Source organism: Coenobita brevimanus, chromosome 15 (assembly GCF_032717465.1).
Source record: "Coenobita brevimanus isolate Jiangsu-jjx chromosome 15, ASM3271746v2, whole genome shotgun sequence".
Lineage (NCBI taxonomy): Eukaryota > Metazoa > Arthropoda > Malacostraca > Decapoda > Coenobitidae > Coenobita > Coenobita brevimanus.
In genome coordinates this window covers 14,411,061-14,423,123 of record NC_136968.1, presented here as the reverse complement: position 1 = coordinate 14,423,123, position 12,063 = coordinate 14,411,061, and the positions used below count along the sequence as shown (strand labels likewise).

Genomic DNA, 12,063 nt, shown 5'->3' with positions numbered 1-12,063 from the left:
CTTATTGTAATTTAGCAGTATTTGTTACTGCAATTTAAAATCATTTGTATCTGATACATCTTCCTTTCAATATGGCTAATACAGGTTGTCTAGGATTAGAACACGACGGTGTTATACAGTAGAAAGTCGATCTATGAGGAGTAGACTGTAGCACCAGTCGAACAGGGCAGTACTCCCGAGGTGGATGGCAAGCTGGTGATAGGGAGAGCTGGAGCTACCGTTTCACCAGCCCTCAGGACTTGATCCTGACCATCTCCCTTTGCTGAACGTTTTCAGCATGCTCTCTTAATACCTCTACTTCAACTGTCTACACCACACTACATGCGCATAACATATCACACCTTCTATTCACTCTCTTTAGCAATGGCCACTGCAATGTTACTATCAAATGAGGTGGTACCTCGAACTGCCACCACTGGCAGGGTAAGGCTGGCGGCACAGGGTCCTCCCGGTTGCCATCAAGCGACTGTGCCAGCAGCGACTCTTGCAATTTCCAGTGATGCTCTTCAGTGGAGAAGTGAAAGTGCGGCCTTATTCTTCACCAACATCCGTGACCTTGGCACAAATTTAAACTTAGTTCATTTTTTCCTTCAGTCTATATCCCCTTTGGCACTTTTCCTCACAGAACCACAAATCTCACCCTCTACTGATATCTCCCCATTTTGTTTTCCCGGTTACCATCTCCTCACAAACTTCCGTAACAAGGGCGGTACCTGTTGTTATATCAAATCCCACATATGCAGTTGACACTTTTTCAAACTTCACTTCATCCAGTTTTGATTACTCATTGTATAAACTAAAATGCCAAAATATTACCAAATATATCTAAATATATATTACCAAATATACTAAATATATCTGTGTAGTCTATCACTCCCCCAATGCTTCTTCAGAACTCAGGGTATTTGACTGCATATCCACACAGCTGAGTAACCTTAACCTTGCCCTTAGCACTGAAATTACCATTTTGGGTGATTATAACATACATAATGTTGAATGGTTATTGCATTCTGCCAGGACTGACAACGCTGGTCTAGAGTGCGAGCTGTTTGCAGAATCATTTAATCTAACCCAGCTAGTAAAGCAACCAACCAGAATACCTGATAATCCTGACCATAATGCCCATCTCTTGGATTTATTCTTGACAAAAAATCCAGATCAATACAGGACAGAGGTACTGTACTGTCACCACTTGGATCCTCTGACCACAATCTCATCAAAGCCTCATTAGTTAGCCCCCCCACACCTCCCCGTTCTGAACCAGTCAGAATGACCTGATGGCACTTTGATGGGGCAAACTGGGATGGATTTAGAAATTATCTTGCTGACATTCCATGCCAGCCTTTCTTCTCTAGTGACCCCAATTCTACCCAGTCCCACATTTGTGACTTAATACTAGCTGGTATGGATTTATTCATACCAAGTCAACAGTTCACTAAAAGATCGAACTCTCCAAAATGGTTTGATGGCAACTGTGCCAGAGCAACAGCCCAAAAGTCATTAGCATATAACTCTTACTTAAAATAAAAAACATCTGAATCACTCTCTCAATTTAAAATTGCTAGAAATCATGCACAAGCTGTAATAAATCTAGCTAAATCAAACTTTCTTCAAAAGCAAGCATCAGAACTACTTAGCAACCCTAATGACAATAGAATATTCTGGTCAGCTCTTAATTCTTTCAATAATAACTTTAACAAGTCATTTTCCATTCCCCCACTAAAATCTTCAGATGGCAACATTACAAAAGACCCGCATGGGGAGGCAGATATTTTTGCCCGCACATTTGCCAGAAATTCTACCATAGACGATGCCAGCCAGAACATCCCAGTACTAGAACCTGACTCTCCCGAAACTGTTCCACTTAAAATACAGACAAGATACAGTGAGTCCTCGAAATACGAAAACCCTAAGTATGAATTTTCTATCTATCTATCTATCTATCTATTGCCAGACGCCTCAATCCCGTTTGGGGTGGCCACAAACAAATCGCCTCCAAGTCGCCCTGTCCCCCGCCATTTCACTGCCCTGCTCCCAACTCACACCCCCCTCTCTCATATACCTCTCCACCCCATCCCTCCATCTCATCCTCGGCCTCCCCCTCCCTCTTCCACCCTCCACCTCACTCACATACACTCTCTTCATCAATCTTTCACCCTCCATCCTCTCCACATGGCCAAACCACCTCAGTGTGTTCCTCACAACACTTCCTATCACATCCACATCCACACCACAACGCTCCTTTATATCCTCATTCGTCAGCCTGTCTCTCCACGTGACTCCACAGGCTCCTCTTAAATAACTCATTTCCACTGCTCTCATTCTTGACTTGTGTCCTTCCAACACTGTCCAAGCTTCACTTCCGTACGTTAGAGTTGGTATCACAATACTGTCATGTAGTAACTTTTTTACTTCCATGCTCACTTCCCTGTTTCTTATCACTGCTTTTAAGGAACCAGCAACCTTTCTTCCCTGCTGTACCCTTTCAAGCACTTCACCCTCAAAACCTCCATCCTTACTCATCACACTACCCAAATACTTAAACGTACTCACATTTTCCAATTCCTCACCATCCAACCTCGCTGTACATTCACTGACTTCACCTCTCTCAAAGACCATCACTTTACTCTTCCCTACATTCACCTTTAGGTTCCGTTTCTTACACACTCTCTCAAACTCATCCACCAAGCCTTGCAGCTCCCCTTCGTCTTCACTCAACAACACAGTATCATCTGCAAACAACAGTACAGGGAGTTTCCAAACACTATCCTCTCTCACCAGGGCCACTCCAACATCCACTACCCTACCTTGTACCTCTTTTATTACCCCATCCATGTACAGATTGAACAACCATGGAGACATGACACATCCCTGTTTCAAACCAACTTTCACAGAGAAAAATTCACTTAGTTCACCATCCACACGCACTGCAGCCTTCGCACCATCGTACATACTCTTCACAGCATTCAACAACTTCCCATCTACTCCATATATTCTTAACACTTTCCACAATCCTTGTCTATCCACCCTGTCATATGCTTTCTCCAAATCCATGAAAGCCGCATACAACTTCTTTCCCTTCTCTAGAAACTTTTCCACTAAAGATCTAAGAATGAATATCTGATCTACACAACCTCTTCCCTTCCTAAAGCCTCCCTGTTCTTCTCCAACTAATTTCTCTGTTCTTTCTCTAACTCTGTCTATAAGTAACCTACCATACACTTTTCCTATTATACTAAGAAGACAAATGCCCCTATGATTACCACCCATCTTGTGCAGTGTGTGTGATAAATGGGTGCATAAGAGATGTAGTGGTATCAGAGGTAGACTGCGAGATAATGCTGATTTTATGTGTACGGCGTGCCGGGGTGAGCAGGTGGAGATCGTCAGACGTGAAAGGATTGAACTTGCTGGTGAATCTCTTGAGTGTGTGGAAGAGTTTTGTTATTTGGGAGACATGTTGTGTGCTGGAGGTGGGGCTGGAGCTAGCTCTGTGGCTAGGGTGAGAAGTGGTTGGAAGAAGTTCAGGGAGCTCTTGCCTCTCCTGACATTGAGAGGGCTCTCCCTACGTGCTAAGGGGTCTTTGTATGCAGCATGTGTTAGGAGTGTAATGCTGTATGGTAGTGAGACCTGGGCAGTGAAGGAGGAAGACATTCGCCGGCTCAGACGTACTGAAATGACAATGATTAGGTGGATGTGCAGTGCGTCCCTGCGTCCAAGGCCTGGAGGGGTTGGGTTTACAATGGAAGAGTTGAGAGGTAGGATGGAACTGGAGTGTATTGGTGCTGTGATGAGGAGAGGTAGATTGAGGTGGTTTGGACATGTGGAGAGGATGGGGGATGATAATTGGGTGAGGAAGGTGAGAAGTGTTAATATTGGGGGTGGGGTTGTGAGGGGTAGACCGAGAAAGACATGGGACGAGGTCATTAAGTGTGACCTTAGGGTTAAGGGACTGAACAGGGAGGCTGCAATGGATCGTGCAGCGTGGAGAGCCGCCATTAGGTGACCAAGGCCGACACATGCAAGCATGTTGGAGCCTTTAAAAACGAAAACGAAAACGATTTTCCTTTGTACAAGGGAATAATTATACCTGACTTCCAATCCTCCGGGACTCTACCTTCCTCCCAGGCCAATCTGCACATCTTCCACATCCATTCTACTACTATCTCTCCCCCATGCTTCAGCATTTCACCACACACTCCATCAATTCCTGGGGCTTTCCCTATCTCTCCCCCATGCTTCAGCATTTCACCACACACTCCATCAATTCCTGGGGCTTTCCCCGATTTAACTTTCTTCATTGCTTCCACAACTTCCATCCTACTGATTTCTTCCTGTCTTCTCACCTCCCTCCTTCTCCCAGCCATTCCCCAGCCACTTATACTCGCATTACTTCCATCCTCCACGTTCAACAATTCCTTAAAGTGTTCTCTCCATCTGCTCACTTTTTCTCCCTTCTCCACTAGTAATCTACCATTTTTATCTTTCACTCCCCTGCTAACTTCACTTCCACCCTGTCTTACTCTTTTCACTTCTCTCCAGAACATTTTCTTACAGTCCCTCCACTTTACACTCAAATTCCTTCCAAATTCCTCATCCACTCTCTGCCAGATACGAAAATCGATACTTGATACGAAAGGAAATGCAGAGATAGCCCAATTATCCAGACAATGTGATGTGAAGAAATGCCTGAATGGTCCGAAATCAAGATTAATCTGGCAGAATTTTCGATGGTACGAAATCGATTAACATAGGACAAATTCCACAGTATGAAAATATCTGTCTCGATGATACGAAAATCGATACTTGATACGAAAGGAAATGCAGAGATAGCCCAATTATCCAGACAATGTGATGTGAAGAAATGCCTGAATGGTCCGAAATCAAGATTAATCTGGCAGAAACAAAACACAAGTACTGTTAGATTGATTAATTTATCAGTAAATGTACAATGAAAGACACAACTATCTTCCCAGTTCAGTCTGAAGAAAATTTACACCAGGCGAAATACAATGAAAACCCTGTTTCTACTAGTGCGTGTTTCAAATGGTTCAATTTTTCCACACTATATTCGTCAGACTTTGAGAAGATACTTGTGTCTTTCATTGTACATTTGACGCAGCAGAAAGACCTTACCAATTCAATTCATAATCCTCCAGCTTGTTTCTGTAATTTTCTGACAACTTTCAGTTTGGCAAATTACTTTTTCTTGCTGAAAAATTTCTCCTCCGTTATTATCGTCACTTTCCCCTACAATCGTTTCCAGTGCAGTGGAAGAAACTCAACGCACTCAAAGGTGGATACCGTTTCCCAATTTCCCAACTGGAGGTTAGGTTAGGTTAAAATTATTAGGTACAGATAAGCTTCGTTAGGCCAGGTTTAGTTAAACACTTTGGGAAGTACTGTACAGTCCTTTCTGCCATTATGTTAATGAAATAAACAAGAGTTGTCACACCAGAACAGCTAAAAATGACGGGAAAACAGATTTAATAAGAAACGTTTACTGTATTTACCAACCCAGAAATAATCTGAAAAATATAACAGACTATCAGGAAGAACTGATTTGGTAAGGTGCTTTTACTGCTTAAAGTAAAACGTATGTTTAGTCCCCTCAATGGCTGTGGGTTCAGATTTTTGCGTGCTCCCGTGGTCTGCCTTGGGACAATTTTTTCAAAGCTCTAAAATCAATTTCTTTTTCTTACATATGTGAAAAGACTTGTCTGGCACACCTGTTTCCCCCCCCCCCCCAAAACCCATCCTGTGATTTGCTATGATTCATGTAAGAATTAATAAAATTAGGATGCGTGTTATATCAGCATGTATACATCGGCTGAAAACATCTGGGACGAAGTGAACTGTGAACGCCAGACTGCTTGAGGTAGTAGAGTAGGGTCGTGTAAACACACCAGTGACCCTCATTCCCTTCCCATAATTGCTCGCAGTTTTTTATAGCTCACCCTAACTCAGCGTCAATGACACCAGTACAGTAAGGCGTTGTTCCGGGCCAGCAGCTATGAAAGCGATAATGGAATTATTGTTTGTATCAGTCCTCTCTCTTTCACACATACACATAAGAACGAACAAAAGAATGAGCAGTAAATGTACACTAACTCTAAGGAACAGAAATAACTGTGCCCAGTCAGTCTGAAATATATTGGGAAGGATGATACCGAACGAAGAATGTGGAACTGAATGCCAACCTACGAGAACATGTGGGATGAAGGAGTAATTTTTTTCTGATCAGCAAACATCTCTGTTCCATGTCGTCTCTTAAAATTGTAAAACCCACAATCTTTTGTGTAAGCATACACCCTAAAGACCGTACCAATTCAGTTCATATTCCTCTAGTTTGTCTTCTATATTTTTCTGACTATTTTGAGGGTGGTAAATTATGTTCTCTTGCTGAAAGAAACTTATTCAAAATTAGGGTGCATGTAACATAAGCATGTAAACATCGGCGAATACATCTGGAATGAAGAGAACGCCTGACTGATTGGATGGTAGAGTAGGGCCGTGTACACAGACCAGTGACCTTCATTCCCTTCCCGTAATTGTTCGCAGTTTTTTATAATGCCCTAACTCAACATCATTGACACCAAAACACTGAAGTGTTGTTCAAGGCTGGCAGCTATGAAGGGGTTAATGGAATACTGTACGAAAAATTCAAAATGGGTGCGGTGCATAGCGCAGCACTCGCTTGCCGAGAGAAAATGAACTAACCCCTCTCTGGTAAACAAATTTTTTCACGCTTCTCAGTTGAGTCCACATCCCTCCTCTCCTCACAGCCTCGCTGTACGTGAGGATATTTTCGCAGCCCTTCACCTCTTCGTATTGTTTCGCCATGCCTCCCAAGCGCCCTGCATCATCTCCAGCATTGGGGGAGCCCGCTGCAAAGAAGCAGCAGCACCGTACAGTAAGCCCCCACGTTTGGCGAATTTCAACTTGGCGAAACTCACTTTTGGCGGTAGGGTGGCCACGGACCACCGAATGCGCGCTTGGCGATTTGAATTCAAACTTGGCGGTCCCCTGGCGGTCGCACGTTGAACCACACGGCTGCCCGGTGACCGGTGACGTCAGACCAACCAGAACGCAGTGCGAGCAGTTGTGCTAGCGTCTATTCTGTGCTCCTGGGAACGAATTCTGGCGATTTCCCGCCAACATGGCCTCTACCAGTGCAACAGGTGGTACGGGGGGGGGGGAGTAAGGACAATGGTGGTGGCGGCAAGGACGAAGGTGGGCGAGGGAAACGGGTTGAAAAGCGTGAGTACAGGCGAGGAAAGCATCACAAATCGTACGGTGTGAATGAAATGGAGAAAATTATCAAGATGATAGACAAAGGAAGCAGGAACTGTGACATAGTGACAGCGTTACATGTGCCAGAGACAACAGTGAGGAGATTACGAAAGGCTAAAGAGGATATTAAAAAACAATGTGAAAGTGCTCGGAAATATTTTACCTGTACACCGGGTTCAGCTGGGCAAGACCAGCATGGTCCGCATAGGGCTATGAGAGAACAAACTTTGCGTAATCATATGCTGGTGATAACAGAACACTATGTTTTTCAGTGGTTAAGTCGAAGACTGAGGGAAGGAGTGAGTGTGGACGGGATCCAGATCAGGGAAACTGCGCGGGAATATTACGCTGGTGTGTGTAAAAGAAAAGGTGTTAAAAACCCCCCTCCATTCACTGCATCGAAGGGGTGGCTGCAGAGGTTCAAAAAAAGGTGTGCTTTAAAGCATGCAAAATACCAAGGTGAGATTTCTTCAGCTGATGCAGCAGCAGCTGAAGCATACATACCAGTAGCTAAAAAAATCGTCATGGATGGCAACTATTCACCGCATCAGCTGTTTAACTGCGACGAGACTGGCATCTATTGGCGGCGTACCGCTTCGTCGACTTTTATCCCAAAGGAAATTAAACAGGCGCCTGGTAAAAAATTAGCCAAGGACAAATTCAGTGTGCTGTTTACTTGCAATGCGTCTGGGGACTGCAAAATGAAACCTCTGGTTATATATAAGCATGCCAAACCCCATTCTTTCAGAAACTGCAATATGAAAAACCTACCCAACTGCTATTGGCTTCATAACAGCAGTGGCTATATGACACAAGCTTTGTCTGTTGAGTGGTTCGACAACCACTTGTTCCGGATGCCAAGGCCTATTGTGAGAAAAAGGGAATTGCCTTTAAGGTTGTCCTGTTCCCTGATAATGCCCCCGGACATGCCCTATCTAGTTGACCGGCACCCCGCAGTCCAGGTTGTTTTTCTTCCCCCAAATACAACTTCGAAGCTTCAGCCGCTCGACCAGGAGTTAATTGCAAATGTAAAGCTCATATTTTATGGGCATCTGCATAAGAAGATGAGGGAAATGACTGATAAACGGACAGAACTTCAAAACATCCAAGATGAGGTTAGCAGCAGCAAGGAGTCAGGTGACAAATCTGGTAACCCTGCCGCCACGGCTGCCACCGCTGCCACCCTCCCTGCCCCCTCTCCTCCCTCCCCCCAGCCCAGCACATCCCGTGCTGCAGACGTGGTAGAGTTACGAGACGTCCCACCAGGAACCATTGTTAGCCTCAAACAGTTTTGGAAGCAATTCCAAATTAAGCAGGCTGTAGACCTAATGTGCACGTCGTGGAGGGAGATAACGAAGAACACAATCGAACACGCCTGGAATTCGCTTCTGCCACATCTAAAGCTGGAGAGAGAAGAGAGGCAACGCAGTGAAGATTTATTACGCACGACTATGCAGGCTGTTCAGCAGGTACCAGGTATGGAGACAGTGGACAGGGAAGGTGTGTGTGAGATGGTAGAAAAGGGGTCAGGAAAAAAGAAGCAAACACTTGTGGAAATGATGGAAGCTGACGAAGAAATGGAACAGGAAACAACTGAAACTCCTCCTAGCCAGCCACCACAAATCACCACACATATCTTATCCCAAGCGTTGGGCATTTGTGACACAATGAGGGAGGAGCTCTGTGCATTGGTACGTGGTGATGAAGATTTAGAGAACAAAACCAAAGTTTTTCTGGGCCAGCTGATTGAAGTGTTCCAAGAACAATATCAAGAAAAATTGAAAATGTCAAAGCAGGCAAAAATAACAAAGTTTTTCTTAGAGAATCTGGACAGACAACGCAATATCCAAGACGTCATTGCCACCATTCCCGTAGACGATGATAACTGTGAAATCATTGATAACCCCCCCCCCACTCGATGTGCCACAAGAACAGCCCCAAAAGCAGCCACAAGAACAGCCGCAACCTCCCCAGCCATCCCAACCTCCCCAGCCAAGCTTCGCTGCCCTCTTTAAGCTGGATGCTGACTTTTCTGGCTTCGATGAAGTGGATGATCAAGCGAGACAAATGGTTGCTAAGGGGGTTATGGGGGAGGAGGGGGAGAGTGATGAGGAAAGTGGTGGTAGCAACTAAGCTGCCCCCACTGCCACTCCGACGTCCCCAGCCAAGCAAGCCTATCTTCACTCTATTTACGGTTAGTTACAACCTATATATCATGTCTTATTAGCTTTATTTATTGTTTATTGGTCTGTTTTCTACATGTGTATTAATATGTGAAGGCAAAAGATTTTATTTCAGCTCGAAAGATGGTGTTTTAGGGGTCAAAAGGGGGACTTTGGCAATGACCAATGACTGATTGAGGCACTTTATAGGCAATTTATATGGTAAAAAGAACTCGCGTTTGGCGAAATTCGCATTTGGCGGTAGTTTCACCAGACTAATTGGATTGCCAAACGCGGGGGCTTACTGTACTCTATTTCTGGAAAGGAAATTGAAATTTATAAGACCCCATGAGGAGGGGCAGGGAGTCTCGGAGATTGGGGGAGGGGGGGGGGGGGTGAAGTTTAGGTGCGGGTCTGAGGGGGTCCTGGGACGCATCCCCCCATTTATATGTATATTTCAATGGGAAAAATCGTTCCGATATACGAAATTTCAAATTACGAAAGTTTTTTTTGGTCCCTATCCCTTTCGTATATCATGGACTCACTGTACAGTATGTAAAATCCATCCTAGACAATTTACCTACCAACAAAGCTCCAGGCCCAGATCAAATTCTGCCAATTGTTTTGAAAAAGTGTTCCCCTGAACTTGCCTCTGTTCTAGCTAAATTATTCAGACTATGCATACATACTTCTTCATTCCCTAATTCATGGAAAGAAGCCAATATCCACCCAATTCCAAAGAAAGGAAGTTCCTCTGACCCCTCTGATTACAAACCAATAGCTTGCACATCTTCTCTTGGTAAGGTATTTGAAACTTTAATTAATAAGCACATTGTTAAACATCTTGAATCCAACAACTTAATTAGAGATAGACAATATGGTTTTTGCCATGAAAGATCTACCATTGACATACTCAATCTCCTAACTCATACCATCCATCAATCAACTGACCTACATAGAGAATCTCATGCAGCAGCCCTTGATATTTCTAAAGCTTTCGACAGAGTATGGCACCATTCCCTGCTGTCCAAATTCCCTTGCTATGGACTAATGTCTTTTGTTCCTTTGATTTCCTCATATCTCAGTGACAGAAAATAAGAGTAAAAGTAGATGATGTATATTCCAATTTCCACTCAACTAATGCCGGCGTGCCGCAGGGATCAGTTCTGGCGCCAACCCTGTTCCTGGTTCATATTAATGATCTCTTATCTGTCACCCACAATCCCATCCACTCATATGCAGATGACTCAACACTACATAGTTCATTAACACTCAGACACCCATTTATAAAGTCTAATATCTACCTCTCAACTCAGTACAGCCATCTCCAAAAATCAAGACCTATCTACGATCAGTGAATGGGGACAAATCAACCTTGTCTCATTTAATGCTAGTAAAACTAAATATATACAATTTACTAATAGACAGATATTGCCAGATTCGTATATTACCTTCAGTGCTACTAATATTCCCATCTCCAAAAGTATTGAAATTCTCGGCGTCTCACTTAACAATACCCTCAGCTGGACCTCTCATGTTAGATCACTTGCTAAAACTGCCTCAAAGGAACTTGGATTAATGTACAGAGTCCGTAACTTCTTCACTGACGAGCAGTTAGCTGTAATTTATAAGAGTCACGTGCGCTCTCAGCCTGAATATTGCTCACCCTTGTGGAATGGATATGGAGAGGTTGCATTAAAACAACTAGAAAAAATTCAGAACAAAGCTGTTAGAACTATTAACAACCCTGCCATTACAAATAAACTACCTCCCCTACAAGTAAGAAGGAATGTTGCCTCCCTTGCATTATTTTAGATATTTTTATGGTAAATGCTTAGCCGAGGTGGCGTCCATGATGGCACCTGTCCATGCCTTCCCTCGTGTTACACGGGCATCTGGTAGCACTCGTGACTGGAATGTCATTCAGCCATATTGCAGAACTTCTGCCTATCAGAATTCTTTCATTCCCCGAATTGCATCTCTTTGGAACTAGCTTCCCCAGGGTTGTTTCCCTCCAAACTTCAACCTACAGCTGTTCAAGTCTAATTGTTACAGATATTTTATGAACAAAGGACATCAGTAATCTGGTGTATGGATTATTGTTTTCATTCATTTGTTTTTCCTTCCTCTGGTAAAAAAAAAAAAAAAAAAATGTAAACTGATTTTCAATTATTGATCCATAACAACACAAACAAATATATAAATATTTTCATTTTAAAGCAAATTCTGCCAATTTTATGTGAGTTAAATGTGGTGCACCATGGAAATTCAAAGTAAACATGTTTGGCACCTAATGTTTCCCACAAAACGCTTCTCTGGGCATTCCTCCTGCACTCTGGCCTGCACTCCTAGTCACCCACAACTCAAACCATTTTCATTTCATGTGCTGGTTCTCTAGCAAGCAGACATACTGTGCTGTGTGACTTACTCTCCCCCACCACCACCACCACCACCAAGTGCATCAACCATCACTACTATGTCCAAGAGGCCAGCCACTACTTCATCTGCTATTCCAAGTACAAAGAAATCAAGACAATCGATTGCGATGGAGCAGTAAATCAAGGTGCTGGATGCTCTGCAATGTGGCAACGGCACTTGAAGTGTTGGG

The 12,063-nt window shown here is 43.7% G+C and overlaps 1 long non-coding RNA gene across 1 annotated transcript in view; it reads right to left on the bottom strand.

Moving 5' to 3' along the window:
- The window catches only part of LOC145390678 (uncharacterized), a 63,023-nt gene that overhangs the window by 28,231 nt on the left and 22,729 nt on the right, over positions 1–12,063 (bottom strand). The window contains exon 4 of the long non-coding RNA XR_013895702.1: positions 401–555. This is a non-coding gene — a long non-coding RNA (uncharacterized LOC145390678). The remainder of the gene's footprint in view (positions 1–400; positions 556–12,063) is intronic.